This window comes from Lolium perenne, chromosome 5 (assembly GCF_019359855.2).
Source record: "Lolium perenne isolate Kyuss_39 chromosome 5, Kyuss_2.0, whole genome shotgun sequence".
NCBI lineage: Eukaryota > Viridiplantae > Streptophyta > Magnoliopsida > Poales > Poaceae > Lolium > Lolium perenne.
Genome location: NC_067248.2, coordinates 117,541,225 through 117,558,662, shown reverse-complemented (window position 1 = coordinate 117,558,662; position 17,438 = coordinate 117,541,225).

The window sequence follows — 17,438 nt, the reverse complement described above, 5'->3', positions numbered from 1 at the left end:
GAAAATGCTAAACTCTTTAAAGAGAAAGTTAAAAAATGGCATGATAGAAGGATTATCAAAAGAGAATTTAACATTGGAGATAAAGTCCTATTGTATCGGTCTCGTCTCAGATTCTTTGCAGGGAAATTACTCTCGAAATGGGAAGGACCATATATTGTCGAGGAGGTGTATCGTTCAGGAGCAATTAAAATTAGCTCTCTCCAAGGCAATGCTACGCAAGTGGTGAATGGACAAAGACTCAAGCATTATATCTCAGGTGATTCTTATAATGTTGATGTTGATATTATTCGAGTGGAGACACCGGAGGCTTTCATCAAAGGACAAGTTGACAGTCCGCCAGAACTCGACTTTGAATAGGTAACAGTACTGGTAATGAAAAGTTCGCAATTTACTTTCCGAACAATATTTTTGCTGTTTTTGGAAAATATGAAAAATTACGAGATCGAAACGGAGTGGAGGAGACGCACGAGGGTGTGCCACCATAGGCCGGCACGGCCTGGCCTGGGCCCGCGCCGCCCTATGGTCTGGCCGCCTCGTCGCCCCTTTCCGACTCTAGTTCGATCTGGTACTTTCCTTTTGTCGTGAAATTTTTTGCTATATAATCCCCCGGACCCCTGGAGGTCCGTATATCGTTTTCTCGACGTGTTTTGTTTCGAGCTGTTTCTGCCAGGATCTGTTTTCAGTCTAGAAGCACCATGGCCTCCAACAACAAGGTCAAGGGGCTTTCGGAGGAAGAAGTGAAGAGGGTGCCATCAAAACAAGAGCAGCAAGCCGTTGGGAGCAAGCAAATCTTGGTGGGATCTGTGTCAACACCCGGATTTTTAAGTCCGAATGCCTATTATGTCATACATCGCAATCCCAGGAATATTGTTGTTGCGAGGCATAATAGTTAAGTATCACAGTCATCATTCATTACAAACCATAAGTCTTACATATTTGGAATCACATGATCCATATTACACGAATAGTTGATCTATTGATCAACGAACAAACACAAGTTCATAGTTCAACATAGCGGAAGCGTAAGATACACGGACTCTCTAGTCCACAGGCCAACGCTTGACGTCGGAAGGCGCTTAGTTGTCGTAGGCGTCCTGCTGGTCATCTCCTTGGTCATCTTCATACTCTGGCCATTTGAATAGCCAGGGACAAAGCCGTGCGTACTTTAAGTACTCGCAAATTAATACTAATGTAAGTGCTAGACATTCTAGTATGGTTTGCTAAGCTCTAGTTTATTTGCATAAAGCTAGTTTTAGTTCACAAAGTTTGAGAAAAGCTTGTTCAAGTGCTAACTAACTCAAGTGGGAACATTAGTGTCATTCCCACCATTCAAGTGGTGATTTCAATTCAATTCACCACAAGTCATTTCACCATCATCCTTTTCAACATAATTTTCAAAGATATGACATCGGAAACTGTATGGCCTTTCCAACCGTCCGTAACCGTGGACGCGGCTATTCGAATAGGTTTACACTCTGCAGAGGTTGCACACTTGTGCCACAACATTTGATTTCATCCGTCGGGATTACCGCGAATCATCGTAACACAGTACGCGGATCATCAACCATAACCTTTCACTTACAAATCCTAGTATGAGCACCTCTCCCCATGAGCTTGGCCTCCCAGTGAAGACCAACTGTCAACCTGGGAACTGCACAGGGCTTGGCCGTACAATTCACCTCAATTTCACATCATTTCTCAACAACGGAGGCAGCCTCAAGCGTAACCCCTATGACGTGTGTTCAGAGGGAACCCATACTAAGACGGATAAACTTCCAGTTAAGCCCTACCCATAATCAGGTATTGTGGGGGTACTTAATAATTGGAAAGGTGTCGCATTCAAACCAACATCATTGTTTATCAAAAATCACCATCTTCTCTTGGTCATATTCACCTTCAAAAATCATTCAATGGAATGCATCTTCATTCCAAGGTTTCAAATTCATTTCAAAATCACAAGTTCCCATCTAGAGTAGTCAAGTTTTATTTCATTAGCACTAGCTCTAAATCATGAGGGGTGCTATCTTGCTTTGCTTGGAAGAGACTAACTCACTACTCTAGTATCCAACTTGTGCTTTGACCAAAGTTAACTATAAAAGTAACTCATTTAGAAAACAAGTAAAGCTTGTAAAGTAAAAACTTGGGATAGGTTCATGCAAGAAAAGATAAGAATCATGGTGCCTTGCCCCAAGGGGCTTTGCACTTTGCAAGAATATTAGCTTGCCTTGGTAGTTCTCAAACTGTTCCTCCTCTTCCTCTTGGTAGCAACCTTCTTCTTCGGCGTACACTCCGGTGCTACCGTCTAAATTTGAATACGAGTATAATTACTCACTAATTCAATGGCTATTCCATACATCACATATAAACACACAAACTATTCTATGCACACAAAATAATCTACTTAGGTGCATGGGTTGTGTTGTTTGAAAAGAATTCACTTCTTTGTATTTCATATGTAAATGATAGTTTCCATAGGGTTCTTGAGAAATAATTTCCTCTCATTGAAATCTTCTTAAGATTTAATTTCTCAAACAATCATGTATGAACTCATATTGACCTAAGTCAAATGTTCATCATCATCATTTGTGAAAATGATTTAAATGAGGTAGATCACCTCATACTATTTAAATAACACTACATTTGATTTAAATCTCAAGTAATTCATATAAGAGAGTTTGGGACCAGGGGTCCAAACATCCCATGAATTCATGTGAGACAAGTTTAAATGAAGTATAAGACTTCACAAAATTTACTTTAATAGTTTTGGACAATATCAACTAGTTAAACTAGCCATAATATCCATTCATTAAACTATGGCATGATCATACAAAGTGACCACACCATTTTATTGCATAAACAATTAGTGTAAGTCAAATGTGAGCTATTAGAGTTGGAATTAACTTAATATCTATTGTGGTTGATTTTTAAGAATTATTTGAATAGGGAAAAGTCCCTGTCTTGTTATTTTTATCACATTAATTCTACAAAGAATCTGGCCATGGGGCCAGTGGCATTGGCTAGATAATTTCTCTAGCTTTCCAACCATATAAAGTTCATCCAATTTGGTTTAGCCAATTTAATTCTATTGAAATTCAAAGTGTCAGCAGTATTCAAAACTATTTGAATTAATTAAATCCAGTTTGAATAAAAGGGCCGGCGGGAAAAGCTAGTTGGGATCAAAGGTTTAAAAACGGCCCAAGGCCAGCCCAGCCACGGTCCAGTGCCGCGCGGGCTGCCTGACAGAGGGTCCCGCCTGTCAGCGAGTGTTAAACGCCGAAGCGGTACGGGCGAGTCTGAGGCGTTTGATTAGAACGCGATCAAACGGCTGTGGTTCATCGTCCTGCCGGCGAGAGGGGAGTTCACCGGCGGCTCAGGTAGGGGGTCGGAGAGCTCACCGTGGCTCCAGCTAGGGTTGGCAAGGTGCGTGATGAAGTTGTGGACGACGGCGAGTCGACTGGTAGCAGCGGCTCGTCCTGGGGTGGCTCCAATCGACGGCGGCGTCCACCAGGTACTGGCGGCTCCGATCTCCAAATTGGAGCTGCTCCGGCGACGATCGAGTGAGTGGAGTGGTGGTGGCGAAGCAGTGAGAGGTAGGGAGTGAGCTGGTGTGGTTGGTTTGGTCCAGGGAACCTCCTATTTATAGAATCGCATGAGGGTTGCGGGGCAGTGAGGTGGGCGACATGGGCGCGGCGTCTCCGGCGAGCTATCGAGCTAGGCGAGGGTGCAGGGATGCTCTACGTGTCCAGGCGAGGCGAATGGTGGCGACAGCGTGGTCGGGGAGGGCCTGGTTATGTCGCGTTGCTTCCGTGTCTGTCGCGCCCGCGGCGGGGTTTCCTCTTCGTCTCCGGCGGCGGTGGGCACGGGTCGCGGTTTTGGCCGTGTCTGGCGGCGTCCAGGTGTCGAGTGCGTGCTCAAGGCGTTGAGAGCAGGGCCAGGGAGTGAGCGAGGTGGTGGCGCAGCGCGTGTACTGGGCGTGTCCGCGTCGTGCATGCGTGCGACGTGAGCGGCGTCCAGGGCGTGTGCTGGCGCACGTCGTCCGGCGTCTGGTCGCCGTTCCTTCGACCATGGCGGTGCTAGGGCTTGCTAGGGGACGCGTTGGCGCACGGTGGCTAGGTGGTCCTGGCAGAGGAGCAAGGGGAGAAGAGGGAGGTCGATGAGCTCGGGGACATGGCCGGCATGGCCATGCCCTAGCTTGCTCTCTCTCTCTCTCTCTTAGCCTCACTATGCTCCAATTAAGGTTTAAGGGGACCAGGGAGCACAATGTGATAGGTTAGGGTAGTTTAGGTGAGGTAGATTCACTATTTGCAACTATTGCAAATAGTGCCCGAATTTGGAAAATGCAAAAATAACCAAATTTGAAATAATTCAAATGGTGAAAGTTTTTGAAATGTGAGTGTTGATATAAGTTGTAAATGACCAGAGAGGTTTTGAGGTGGTGGTGGAAAAATTAGAATTCAAAAGTTGGCCAAAATGGCTAAGTGTAGATTGTTGCATATGTGAGAAAGTTGGAACTTTGGATGAGCCTTGCTCATGATCAAAGATGAATTTGGCATGATGATCTTCACCAAAGTTGTTCACCTTGATGTTGACTTTGAAATGGTGCAAAGAGTTAGCAAGAGTTGGTTTGGGAAATCTGAATGGCAAGGGCTCAAAGTGGTGATCAGACTAGAATTGTCCAAAGTGACCATTATCATATGTGAGTGGGATTTGTGTTTGAATTCCATTTGAATTGTGAATCTTTGGTTCCAAAAGTTGTAGTAAGTGTTTAATAACATTACTCAAGTAATGGTGAAGACCAAATAGGTCTAGGGTCAAAATTTATAAAAATGCCATAGGGCATATGTGAGGGTTTTTAGGGTTTTCCATTTAATGGATTTTCTCCCTCTTTGATTTATTTGGTTGGTGATCTTCATATGATCACTCTAGGGTTTTAGAGCATATCAAATACAAGTAATAGCAATCATCATGGCATATCACTCAAATGCACAAGTCCTATGCATGGTACTATATGCAAATAGAAAAGTTTTTGTTGGTTTGAAATTTTGCTTTTCTGGAATTCTCTAACTTTCTTTTTATTGAAATTTGGGGTGTTACAAACCCTTCCCCCTTACAAAAGATCTCGTCCCGAGATCGAAAAGAAAGTTAGGTACTAAAGAGATCTGGGTACTCCTTCTTCATGAAGTCTTCGTGTTCCCATGTGGCTTCATCCTCGGTATGATTGCTCCATTGGATCTTCAGAAACTTGATGCTTCGGGTGCGGGTGGTTCGGTAAGCTTCTTCCAGGATGTGAATCGGCACTTCGCGGTAAGTCAGATCCTTGTTGATATCCACCGATCGGTGATCGATGTTCTTGAACACTTCGGTCTTCTCCGGGACTTCAAGGCACTTCCGGAGGAGTGAGATGTGAAACACGTCGTGCACCGCCGACATTTCTTCAGGCAACTCCAGTTGATAAGATACTTCACCTCGGCGGCTGAGGACTTTGAAAGGTCCGACATAGCGGGGTGCAAGCTTTCCTTTCAGTTGAAACCTTTGCATTGCTTTCAAGGGGGATACTTTGAGATAGACGAAGTCTCCGATTTCAAAGGTCATCTCCCGACGTCTCTTGTCGGCGTAGCTCTTCTGTCTCGATTGCGCTGTCTTGAGGTACTCGCGGATCTTGTGGACTTTCTCTTCGGCTTCACGAAGAACATCTGGGCCAAAAACTTGGCTCTCTCCGACTTCTGACCAGTTCAGGGGGGTACGGCACTTCCTTCCATACAAGGCTTCAAAGGGGGCCATCTGTAGGCTGGCTTGATAGCTATTGTTGTAGGAGAATTCTGCATAAGGTAGGCAGTCTTCCCACTTGGATCCGTATTCCAGTACGCATGCTCTAAGCATGTCTTCCAGTATCTGGTTTACTCTCTCAGTCTGTCCGTCGGTCTGAGGGTGATAGGCGGTGCTGAAATTTAGGCGAGTGCCTAGTCCTTCATGCACTTTCTGCCAGAACCTTGAGGTGAACTGTGATCCTCTATCTGACACTATCGATTTGGGGGTTCCGTGCAGAGCGACTATTCTGGAGATGTAAAGTTCAGCTAGCTTTGGGCCTTGATAGGTGGTTTTGACGGCGATGAAATGGGCGACTTTGGTCAATCTATCGGCCACTACCCATATGGAATCATTGCCTTTGCTAGATTTGGGCAGTCCGGTGATAAAGTCCATTCCTACGGAGTCCCATTTCCATTCCGGAATCTGGAGGGGTTGTAACAGTCCGGCGGGTCGTTGATGTTCTGCCTTGACTCTCTGACAGATGTCACACTTAGCGATATAGCTACCGATCTCTCTCTTCATTCCGTGCCACCAAAATTGTTCTTTTAGGTCTTGGTACATCTTGGTACCTCCGGGGTGGATTGAATAAAGGGTGTCATGGGCTTCTTGCAGGATGACTTGTTTCAAGTCAGAGTCCGATGGTACGCAGAGATGTTCTTTGTACCAAAGAACTCTGGCTTCGTCTACGGTGAATCCGGGGGCTTTTCCTGCGGCTATCTGTTTCTTGATTCCGTCAATGCTAGCGTTGTCCTTCTGGGCTTCCTTGATCTGACCAACCAAGGTGGGTTGCAGTTCTATGCTGGCTAGGAATCCTTCACTAATAAGTTCAAGTCTGAACTGTTCAAACTCTTGATGCAAGCTGGGCTGTTCGGTTGCGAGCATGGAGTTTAACTGACACGGCAGTCTACTCAAAGCATCCGCTACCACATTGGCCTTGCCGGGGTGGTAGTGAATCTCCATGTCGTAATCCTTGATCAATTCGATCCATCGGCGTTGTCTCATGTTCAGCTCTTTCTGGGTGAATATGTATTTGAGGCTTTTGTGGTCGGATGTAATATCCCAGGTTTAGAGGCTACAAAATGAGAGAACACCAAAGTGTGCATTGCATTCATGCATAGAAAATCCGGGGGATTTTCGCGCTTTCAAATAAAACTTACCACAGTAATTGAAGTTTCACTTGACTTGCTGGAATTGAAGTAGATCATCAAGTCAAGCGCTATAAACTTCTCTGTGATTTTTGCTAAAACCCTGTTTTGGGTAGAGATGATTTGATCTATGGGCTAGATCAAATAGAAGTAGTTTTACAACAACACATTCTTTAAGAATCAAACCCTAACTTCTTAACACTTAAAAGTTAGCAACTACTTTTGTGTGTAAATTAATTCACTTCTAAACTTATTACCAAATAAGGTAAACCACAGGGTTTAAAGTGCATAAAAGCCACACATTCTTATTTAAATCATAACTTATTAAGTATATGGAATATCATAAAACTGAATCCATTTACATTACGATTTATAGTTCAAACTATTTGAATCAAACTGACTATGAGTATTTTGAAACTCATATGATCATGCCTTGGTGAAATCAAAACCAACTATCCAAATTTGAGGAATAACCTTCAACCTTGATCTTTTGACCAATATTATAATATAAATCCAATCAAATATGATATAGTGACTCATCAACATTTATAAACCATCCACAAGATATTTAGTAACAAATGCCACTTGGCTATCCAAGAATAAATCATATGAGAGGATAATGATCTTGCCACATAGGATGAAAATATCTACATGACTTGCATCCTAAGCTTTGCCACCTCATGCTCAAAGGATTGCTATGGATGAGGGCATGACAACCAAGCACCTTAGTCATCTAACCAACACAAGAGTCACCACCTATGTGTCATGATACTAGAGCTTGCCCAAGCCTATAAATAGAGCCACACCCTTCATCCATATGAGCATCTTGTACCATGCTACAAGGAAACCAAACACTTGAGACCTTCCATGTGAATTAGTTAGGATCAAGATGAAGAAGCTAGGAGGTGGAGGCATACCACAAGATGCAGGTTTATCAGATTTCCTGAAGAACAAGCTACATAAGATACCAAGGTAGAATTCCTAGGCAAACCATATATTTAGAGGATCATATCATCATCTCTTGAGTAGGACCTTAGGATATTCCAAGACATGGAGAAGTGAGAGAAGTTATAATACTAACCATAGTCATGTGCATACAAGAATATTAGAGTAGTACTAATCCTAGATGTTCAAGTCAATATTGGATCTTGGAGGTGAGAACCCTATTCCAATAGCAATACCTTAGAAAACCAATTCCATAATCATCACCACTTAGTATTAATTATAAACCCTAAGAATCTAGGATGAGTGTGATGAGAGGAATATTAAAGAGAGATTAGTGAGGAATGAGTGAATCTTGTAAAATACATGATCATACCTTGTAGACATAGATGATAAGTTAAACCATGGATTACTTTGGATTATAATTATAACCCTGCCATACCTCATGCCTATTTATACTTCAATTTAGTGAAGCTTATGCAAAACCCTAAACCTTTTCATGTAGTATCCACCCTACATAAAATATTATGTCTCCACTTGTGTATCATGGATCACAAGTATAAACCAATTTATAAATGCTTAGTATTAAATACCATTTGGTGAGTAGGATGAACCCAATACCCTATTTTACTTTGCTATCCAAATACCTTGTAGAGTGAACCAAATAAAATAGTATTCAGATAAGTAGTGGAGTTAACCATGATGAGCATAAGATCTATCTCAGATAATTTAAGCTAGAAGTTGCTAAGCAAGATTAGTAATTACAGAGTTTGTTCAACCATTTTCTTAAACCTTTGAAAACAATTCTTCACATAAAATCATGAACCATTCTATTCTTAACACCATTTAAACTCTAGCCATAATTATATTACAATACATATTGTTAAACCTAATAACATGTTCACCATGCACATGTGGTAAATTTTCAGATCAAATAAACAGAAATGGTTCCTAAATTATAAAAAAAAAGAATGGAGATCAATATCTTAACCATTTCCATTTTATTAAACCTCACAAAGTGTCACTCTAATTAAAATTCAATAGTTGTTTAAACCAAAGAATTATGCAGAGTATTATCAAGAAGTGATAATAATATTCAAATGTTTGAGAACCTACAAAGCAACACAGAATTCAAATTTGAATTTAATAGAGAATACAAACCAGTAAATAGAAACAAGAATTTGAAAAGAGAAAAAGAGAGGGAAGAGGAGCTTACCTGCCGGGCCATAGCAGACCAACCCAGCAACCACCGCAGCCCAAGAGCCCAAGTTACGGCCCAGCCCACATGAAAACGGTCCACGTACCGTTTCACGATTAAATAGAGGGCCAACGCCTTCGTCTTCCTCCACGGCGTCGACAGCACACCGAGACGCCCTGGCCACCTCACCGTTGGAGATAGGGATGACCCCGGACGCCGCAGACGAGCTCAAAACCACGACCAACCTTCCTCGCGTCCGAGTCTATCTTGAATCATCACGATTCGCGCCCGAAACCCTAAAACGCATGACCGCCACATCCTGGCCGCAGGTCGTCGATGCTCGCCGTCGATATTGACCTCGTCGGGAGCTATAAATAGGAGGGGAGGATCGTCGTGGAAGCCCTAATCGTTGCCACCTCACCTCATTCTCTCTCACTCCCTCATTCTTCCCCAAAACCCCACTCTATGTCGCCGGTGACCACCATGGTGCCATTGATTGAGAGCACCCCGGCGCATGATTTCTGGTCGAGGAGGTGCGCCTCGGCGCGTAGGCCATCTGGGAGCAAGAACGCATCAAGTGGAGCTCGGAGCCAGAAGAATTCCACCGTTCCTTTTCTCAGTACATCGCCGGCAGAAGTAAAATCAAGCTCAACTCCGGCGGCCATCAACGTCGCCGACCACGCCATCGCATTCAGGGTGAGCATACCCGTCTGTAGAACCTACTTTTGCATCCTAGAAGTATCTGTAGCGCCAGATTGAGAGTTGACCGGAGTGCTCCGCCGCGGGACATGATTTCCGACGAAGCTCCGATGACCTATAGTTGATTCCGCCACCACCATAGTGTTCCTCATCCTCTTCTCGTTCGAACGCAACTCACGGGAAGTTTGGGGAGGCCCTAAATCGGCGGCGCCACCGTGCTCTGGCCGCCGGCGTTTAAACGCCGGTGAGGTCAAAGGCCACGGTCAATTTTGACCAAACCTTGCCTACGTGGCACCTGACGTGTAACTTGACCCCACTAGTCAGTGTCTTAGGCTAGGTAGCGAATCGATACATTTTGTATTTTAGCTTTAATTCAAAATCCAGTAAATAACTGAAACTTTGTAAAAACATAGAAAATTCATTTCGACTCAGAAAAATATGAATAATATATCAAAATGCTCACAAAAATAAACTCTATTCAAATAAAATATAAAACAAAAATGTGTGTCAAAATAAAATTTCACTTATTTTTAACCTTATTAATTATGCCATTTCAATGATTTAAAATACAATTTGAATTCAATAAATTGTTAAGTGTAAAAAAATTAAATTTTAACTATTCAGTAACTAAGTAAAATGTTAAGATTAATTTTATTCACCATATTTGCATTAACTTAATTATTAGTGGTAATTCATAAACCCTAATTTGCAAATTACCATTTATCATTTTCTTTAAATAGTAATAACTCAAGAAAATATTATAAGCCAATATTATTTTGGTAAATCAAAACTCATTTACTTAAACATTCTTTAGTTAACAAGTTAATTATTTTAAAACCCTAATAACAATTATTAAACCCTAATTCTTAATTAAACCAAAATAGGAGTTACCTTAATTATTAATTCTTGTAGAGAATTAATATAATGTTAAACCATTACTAATTTTGATTCAAAGTAATTAGTAACCACAACTCTATTACCAATTATCATTTTAGGAGTTGTACCATAATTTATAAACCCTAGTTTTAAATTAAGTAAGACATTGATCCCATTATTTTATGTGATCATTTGAAAATGCTTTAACCCTAAAACCCTAGGGGTTTAGCCCATGTGATCAAAGCCACTTCAACTTTACATATAGAACCCTAATAAGCAACAATTGAATGCATGCTCATGATCCATTAGCATAAACCAAGTCACAAGAGAATGTCATTTCATGTTCCTATTCTTAATTAAAACCTGTATGATTCACTAGTATCACCTAAATATAAACCCTAGCTTGTTACCACAGGTTAGCACCATTGATCATCAATCCATTATACCACACCATTAGGATCAACCTTAATCATCATAATTTAGTAGAACTATAATTATGAACCCTAGTATCAACCTTGTGTAATAATTCACAACACATGCTCCCATTCCACTCAACCCTACTTAGGAAATGATCAACCACTTAGCTGAGCAACCATTAGAGATTACTTAGTAAGTAGTTATGAAACCATAGTACACCCTAATAGCTAATTTATAGAACCATCTTAAACAACCATCCTTTGATATGATGCTTAGAAGAAGCCATAGCAATAAAACTACCAATACTTGCGATATAGAAACCCAATCCAAATTTAGAACAAACTAATTCCTATTAGTGAAACCAAAGGAATCCAATAGTAAACCCTAGAAAGCCATAGCACCTCTATATAGTAGCTCATATTCTTACTTTAACATGTTCTTCAAAAGTTATTCTTTTGAAGTACAAGTGTCAATCAAACCTTAGAAGCCCAATACTTCTTTGAAATACTCATTATTTCTTAAACAGCATGTTCTTCAAAAGTTATTCTTTTGAAGTATAGTATAAGTAATCGTCAACCATATCCTGTAGAACTAAAAAATTGACAACTGTTCTTCACATATTATTCCACCACTATTCTTTATGTGTATGATTGTTATGATGTCTTATATCAATTGATTATGATGCTAATACAACCAAACCCTAATAAGAACCTTGTTTGAGAACCATTCTAAAAGTGCAACAAACCCTAAAGAAATCTTTACAACTCACATATCTTAAATCATCAAGGTTAGGTTACACTCGGGACGATTGCATCTCATACTATGCATTATAGCATCTTTGCCAGTTCTTTAAACATTGTCCTTACCGGACGATGATGGTATTTCAGAATTTGGAGTTATCACGTATCGAAGCTTTTGCCTGCATAATCTTGCAGTCAAGAAAGGCAAGTTCATCGCTTGCTCATGTCATTTGATTATTTGTATCAAACTATATGCAAAGTACTATACTTATCACTCATGCATTGAAAAGCAAAGTATTATTTTACAATTATGAATATGACTATGTGGTGGGCAATGGAACCATGGTATGTGTTGATATGGTGGAGGTTCCATTGCATGGGTTATATCACCCTAGGATTAATTACCAATGCCGTCCAGTGATTCTAGCGCCGTACAAATCGCGTTGACCATAAGATCTATAATGGCTCTGGGGAAGCCAGCCGTATCTTTTCCCTTCTGCACGCCAACGGATTGGTAGAGCCGGCGGGGTGCTGGAGGCACTGCCGTAGGTTGGGATAGCCTTTTAAATCCCCATCCATTAGTGATGATGGCTCTACGATCTATGAAGGATTGTCCAAAGTACACCATGAGTAAAGCCGTATTATCGGGGGAAAGTCTACTGGAGGTGTACGGGTGGACAAAAGGGTGGGTTTGCAGTCGCGGAGAAGGCGGTGTGGGCTTGGATCTTACACCTGGCCTCACACCAAAGGAAGTGTGGACGGGAAAGCTTGCACCTGGTTGGCAACAAGGATAAGGTCTCTTATGGGAAAAGTAACGCACCTCTGCAGAGGATACTGAATTGTGGCTGTCACTCCCTGTTCCGGGAAGGGAACTGCGAACGCGGCAGGAAAGGAACTCCACGAAGTTCTGTTCAACCTGTGAAGACTGACGGGCATAGTTTTCAGAATAAAATAAACCTTTTGAAGAAATGTTTATGAAAACTTGCATTGGCCTATGACTTTCTGGTCTATGGCTGTAGCTAGTGCATGATACACATATTTCCTAATATGAACTTGCTGAGTACGCTCGTACTCATTCTATCTCGTTTGAACCCCCTTCTTAGATCAAGGCACCGAAGGAGAAACTACCGTGGAACTCGAAGACAAAGAAGTCAACTGCAACAAGATGAAGAATCCAATCAAAGTAGTCATTGGAGTCAACTTCTGCATCAGCTATAATGGAAACCTAGACTAGTAATAGAAGGGAACCTTTCCCTAATCCTAGCACCTAAGTAGCTAGAATTCTATAGCAAGCCAAGTAGCTCTTAAGCTTGAGTTAGCAATAAGATAGACTACGAGTCGTTCTTCTGGAGCTTTATTTGAAGTCTTACCTCACTGTAAAGTAGGAGGCTGTGTGGATCTTATGTAAACAGTTCGTGTGTACTTCTATAGACATACCTTGGACTCGCATATGTTTCTGTTGTACCACTCTGAGAGATGTAATATGAGTGGAACGGTGTTTCACTTGTGTTATGTCAACGACTTGTGTACTACACCATGCAGTGGTACGCTGGGTCACCACAGCTGGTATCAGAGCAAATGCTTTGACCCTAGGATTAAAACCCTTTCAAGGAGACCTATAGGTTTGGTAGTGTCTATAAGAAGTTGTCTTAGTTAAACCAACTATTATTTTGACTTGAGATGGGTATTCACTTGAGAATAATCCTGACACACTTGAGTCAATCTTTCTTATCTATATTTCTTAAATAAGGTTAATTAGTTATCTTGCCTCATTCCAAATAACTAGAACACCATGGAAGCTTAAGATAATGGGTGGTAGTAGACCACAGTTGGTATACAATACATGGTAGTCCAAAGAGAGGATACAACCATAAGGAAGATATCCTATTGGAAGAAGTATACCAATACAAGTTATAGTTAAGTGAAAGTTAGTTAAAATGTCAAATGACTGATGTTAAGTAATGTAGATAAGTAATATAAGGTGGTATATGTCTATGATGAGTCAATCATAGGAGGTAAGGAAGAGTGATAGGAGTTACATGAGTCTACTTTCAATAATAAACTAGGAACTCATATATGATTCACTTGGAAATCATGGTATGATGGAGTAGAACATCATAAGTACGATAACAAAAGGATGATAAGGAGTAGGATTTAGGGAATAGTTCGAAAGCTTAGGCCTTAAAATCCTAATAACTGTGTCAAGAAGGATAGAACCATAATCCTTAATTTAAAGAAAGTTTATTTAGAGCATATCACCTAGAGAAACCCTAGAATTATAGGTGGTATATTCTAAACAAACATGTGTTTAGAGTAAACATGTTAGAACTAATTGTATTATAGGAAGTAGTCCTCAATAGCACATAGAGATGGGTACTATTCTGTTAGTACTTCCAAAGAAAACTAGGTTAATTTCAACTATCCCAAGCCATTTTGTTTCAAGATTGTCTCATTGCAAATGTGCAATTTAGACAAATGTTGAGACAAATAGTAGAAATTCGCGTATTTGTGCTAAGTATCACAACCTAAACCTATCTTACGTGGTGTTATATACTACACATCTGATCCTGATGTTTAGGGATGTCTTACCCAACTTTTATATTCAGGCATAGAAGGATGTGTATTATAAACACAAAGCTGGATTTTCTTGGATTTTATTGGATTTTCATTGTTTGACTAGATCCATACATGAAGTTTGACTTTGATATGCAAATGCATGTTGCAATATCAAGCTCTTACTTGATGTTATAGGTCTAGAGGGTAAAGGTATTCGTGTGAGGAAGTGACGAATTCTGAAGATTTTGAAGATAAGATGAAGGTTCACTTGCAGAAGCAAGTAAAGTTGTGGGAAGTAACCACAACAATCTGATGGAAGGACCAATCAAACTCACTTCTATCCTTAATCAAGGAGTACTTCAACATGGAAGTATCATGGAAGTGAGAAAAATAGTGAATATGGAGTTGTAGAAGTAGAGCTGTATTCATTCTGGAGAAGGGAATGCAAGTGAAGTCACTTACAATACTATTTTTATAGTGTCAACAAGTGGTTTTCTTGCAAAACAAACCCTAGAAGAAGGAAAATAGACAAGTGAAGTCGCAGCTGGTATCATAAGACCGCAGCTGATATAGGATAACCATGAAGAGAAAGAATGTAAAGTGAGGTGTATCTTAACCAAAACTATGTAAGTAGCCACGGCTGGGAGGTAGATATTGCCTAAAACCATAACATAGTCACAACTGATATCCAATAAGTCACATCTGGTACTAGGTAGTCTGTAGCTGGTACCAGATAGCCCACAGCCTGAACATTTCTTTACCCTAAAAGAAAGGGGAATTCATGACTAGTATTTCACAGCTGGTATCTCGTAGTAGGTGAATATTTAGTCGGAGGATTCATAATGGATACCCACAACTGTGTGGATACACCGCAACGAATTCTTCGTGAGACTTTAGAAAGGCACAAAATATAAACCAGACTTAAACCAACTACCTAACCTTGGAGTTTAATGATTATAAGAAAAGATCATTAGTAAACTCCAAGGAGGAGAGGAAGGCTGAAGGAGAAGTATTAAGATATTATTTGTAGTAGATAAAGAAGAAGGCCTGAACTGAGAGGAAGTCCGATCTTATTTTTATAAGGTTGTTGGGAACTATCCATATAATAGTACTCTCAGGAGGTTGTCAGACCAGAAGCCGAGGTTCATATCTCGAGGAAGTAAGGGTTAGACCTTAACTTGAGTGGGTAATTGTAATTACTCCAAAACCAAGAGAACTTAAGTAAGCATAAGATAATGAAGTTGGATGAAGAAGATGTCGGAGGACAATCCAAGCTTAAGAAAGTTTAAGATCGAAGGGTTTGACAATACCAAAACTAATGATTATTAGAAAGATTCCTTTCATGGAACCTAAAGAAACCAAAAGGAAGGTAACTAGGATAAACTAGAGGCCATGATTGGATGGACTAAATGAGTCTAATTCATTCGTAGGACTAAACAACCAGGACCATGCCTATTGTAAATACCTTACCAAGTACCATTACTTTCGTTATGGTAGTAAGGGAAAACAATACCCTACTTTAAATAAATCCTTTAGACTTAAGGTTTGAATATCGCAGCTGGTACACCATAGTGCCATATTACATCGCAGCTGGATTATCGCAGCTGATAGAACCAAGTTTTAAGTACCCAAATAGGAAGATGTCACCACAGCCATTAATAAAGTCGATTAACACAATAAGATGTCTTAATCCAAGAATCTTTGGATAGTAAGCCTATAAACTTAGAGTGTTGGAAGAAATCATAAAATAGAAGAAAGTATCAGTGCCAGACTTCAGAAGACTTCCGGAAGGATTGGGACAAGGGATATATTCAACTATATCTAGTGTGATCACCATGGAGTTGAAGGATGGTGATCTGTTCAAGACATTTCAACGTTCCGAAACATGAGAGCGTTCGAACTTCGGGACGAAGTTCAGTTTAAGGGGGAGAGGCTGTAATATCCCAGGTTTAGAGGCTACAAAATGAGAGAACACCAAAGTGTGCATTGCATTCATGCATAGAAAATCCGGGGGATTTTCGCGCTTTCAAATAAAACTTACCACAGTAACTGAAGTTTCACTTGACTTGCTGGAATTGAAGTAGATCATCAAGTCAAGCGCTATAAACTTCTCTGTGATTTTTGCTAAAACCCTGTTTTGGGTAGAGATGATTTGATCTATGGGCTAGATCAAATAGAAGTAGTTTTACAACAACACATTCTTTAAGAATCAAACCCTAACTTCTTAACACTTAAAAGTTAGCAACTACTTTTGTGTGTAAATTAATTCACTTCTAAACTTATTACCAAATAAGGTAAACCACAGGGTTTAAAGTGCATAAAAGCCACACATTCTTATTTAAATCATAACTTATTAAGTATATGGAATATCATAAAACTGAATCCATTTACATTACGATTTATAGTTCAAACTATTTGAATCAAACTGACTATGAGTATTTTGAAACTCATATGATCATGCCTTGGTGAAATCAAAACCAACTATCCAAATTTGAGGAATAACCTTCAACCTTGATCTTTTGACCAATATTATAATATAAATCCAATCAAATATGATATAGTGACTCATCAACATTTATAAACCATCCACAAGATATTTAGTAACAAATGCCACTTGGCTATCCAAGAATAAATCATATGAGAGGATAATGATCTTGCCACATAGGATGAAAATATCTACATGACTTGCATCCTAAGCTTTGCCACCTCATGCTCAAAGGATTGCTATGGATGAGGGCATGACAACCAAGCACCTTAGTCATCTAACCAACACAAGAGTCACCACCTATGTGTCATGATACTAGAGCTTGCCCAAGCCTATAAATAGAGCCACACCCTTCATCCATATGAGCATCTTGTACCATGCTACAAGGAAACCAAACACTTGAGACCTTCCATGTGAATTAGTTAGGATCAAGATGAAGAAGCTAGGAGGTGGAGGCATACCACAAGATGCAGGTTTATCAGATTTCCTGAAGAACAAGCTACATAAGATACCAAGGTAGAATTCCTAGGCAAACCATATATTTAGAGGATCATATCATCATCTCTTGAGTA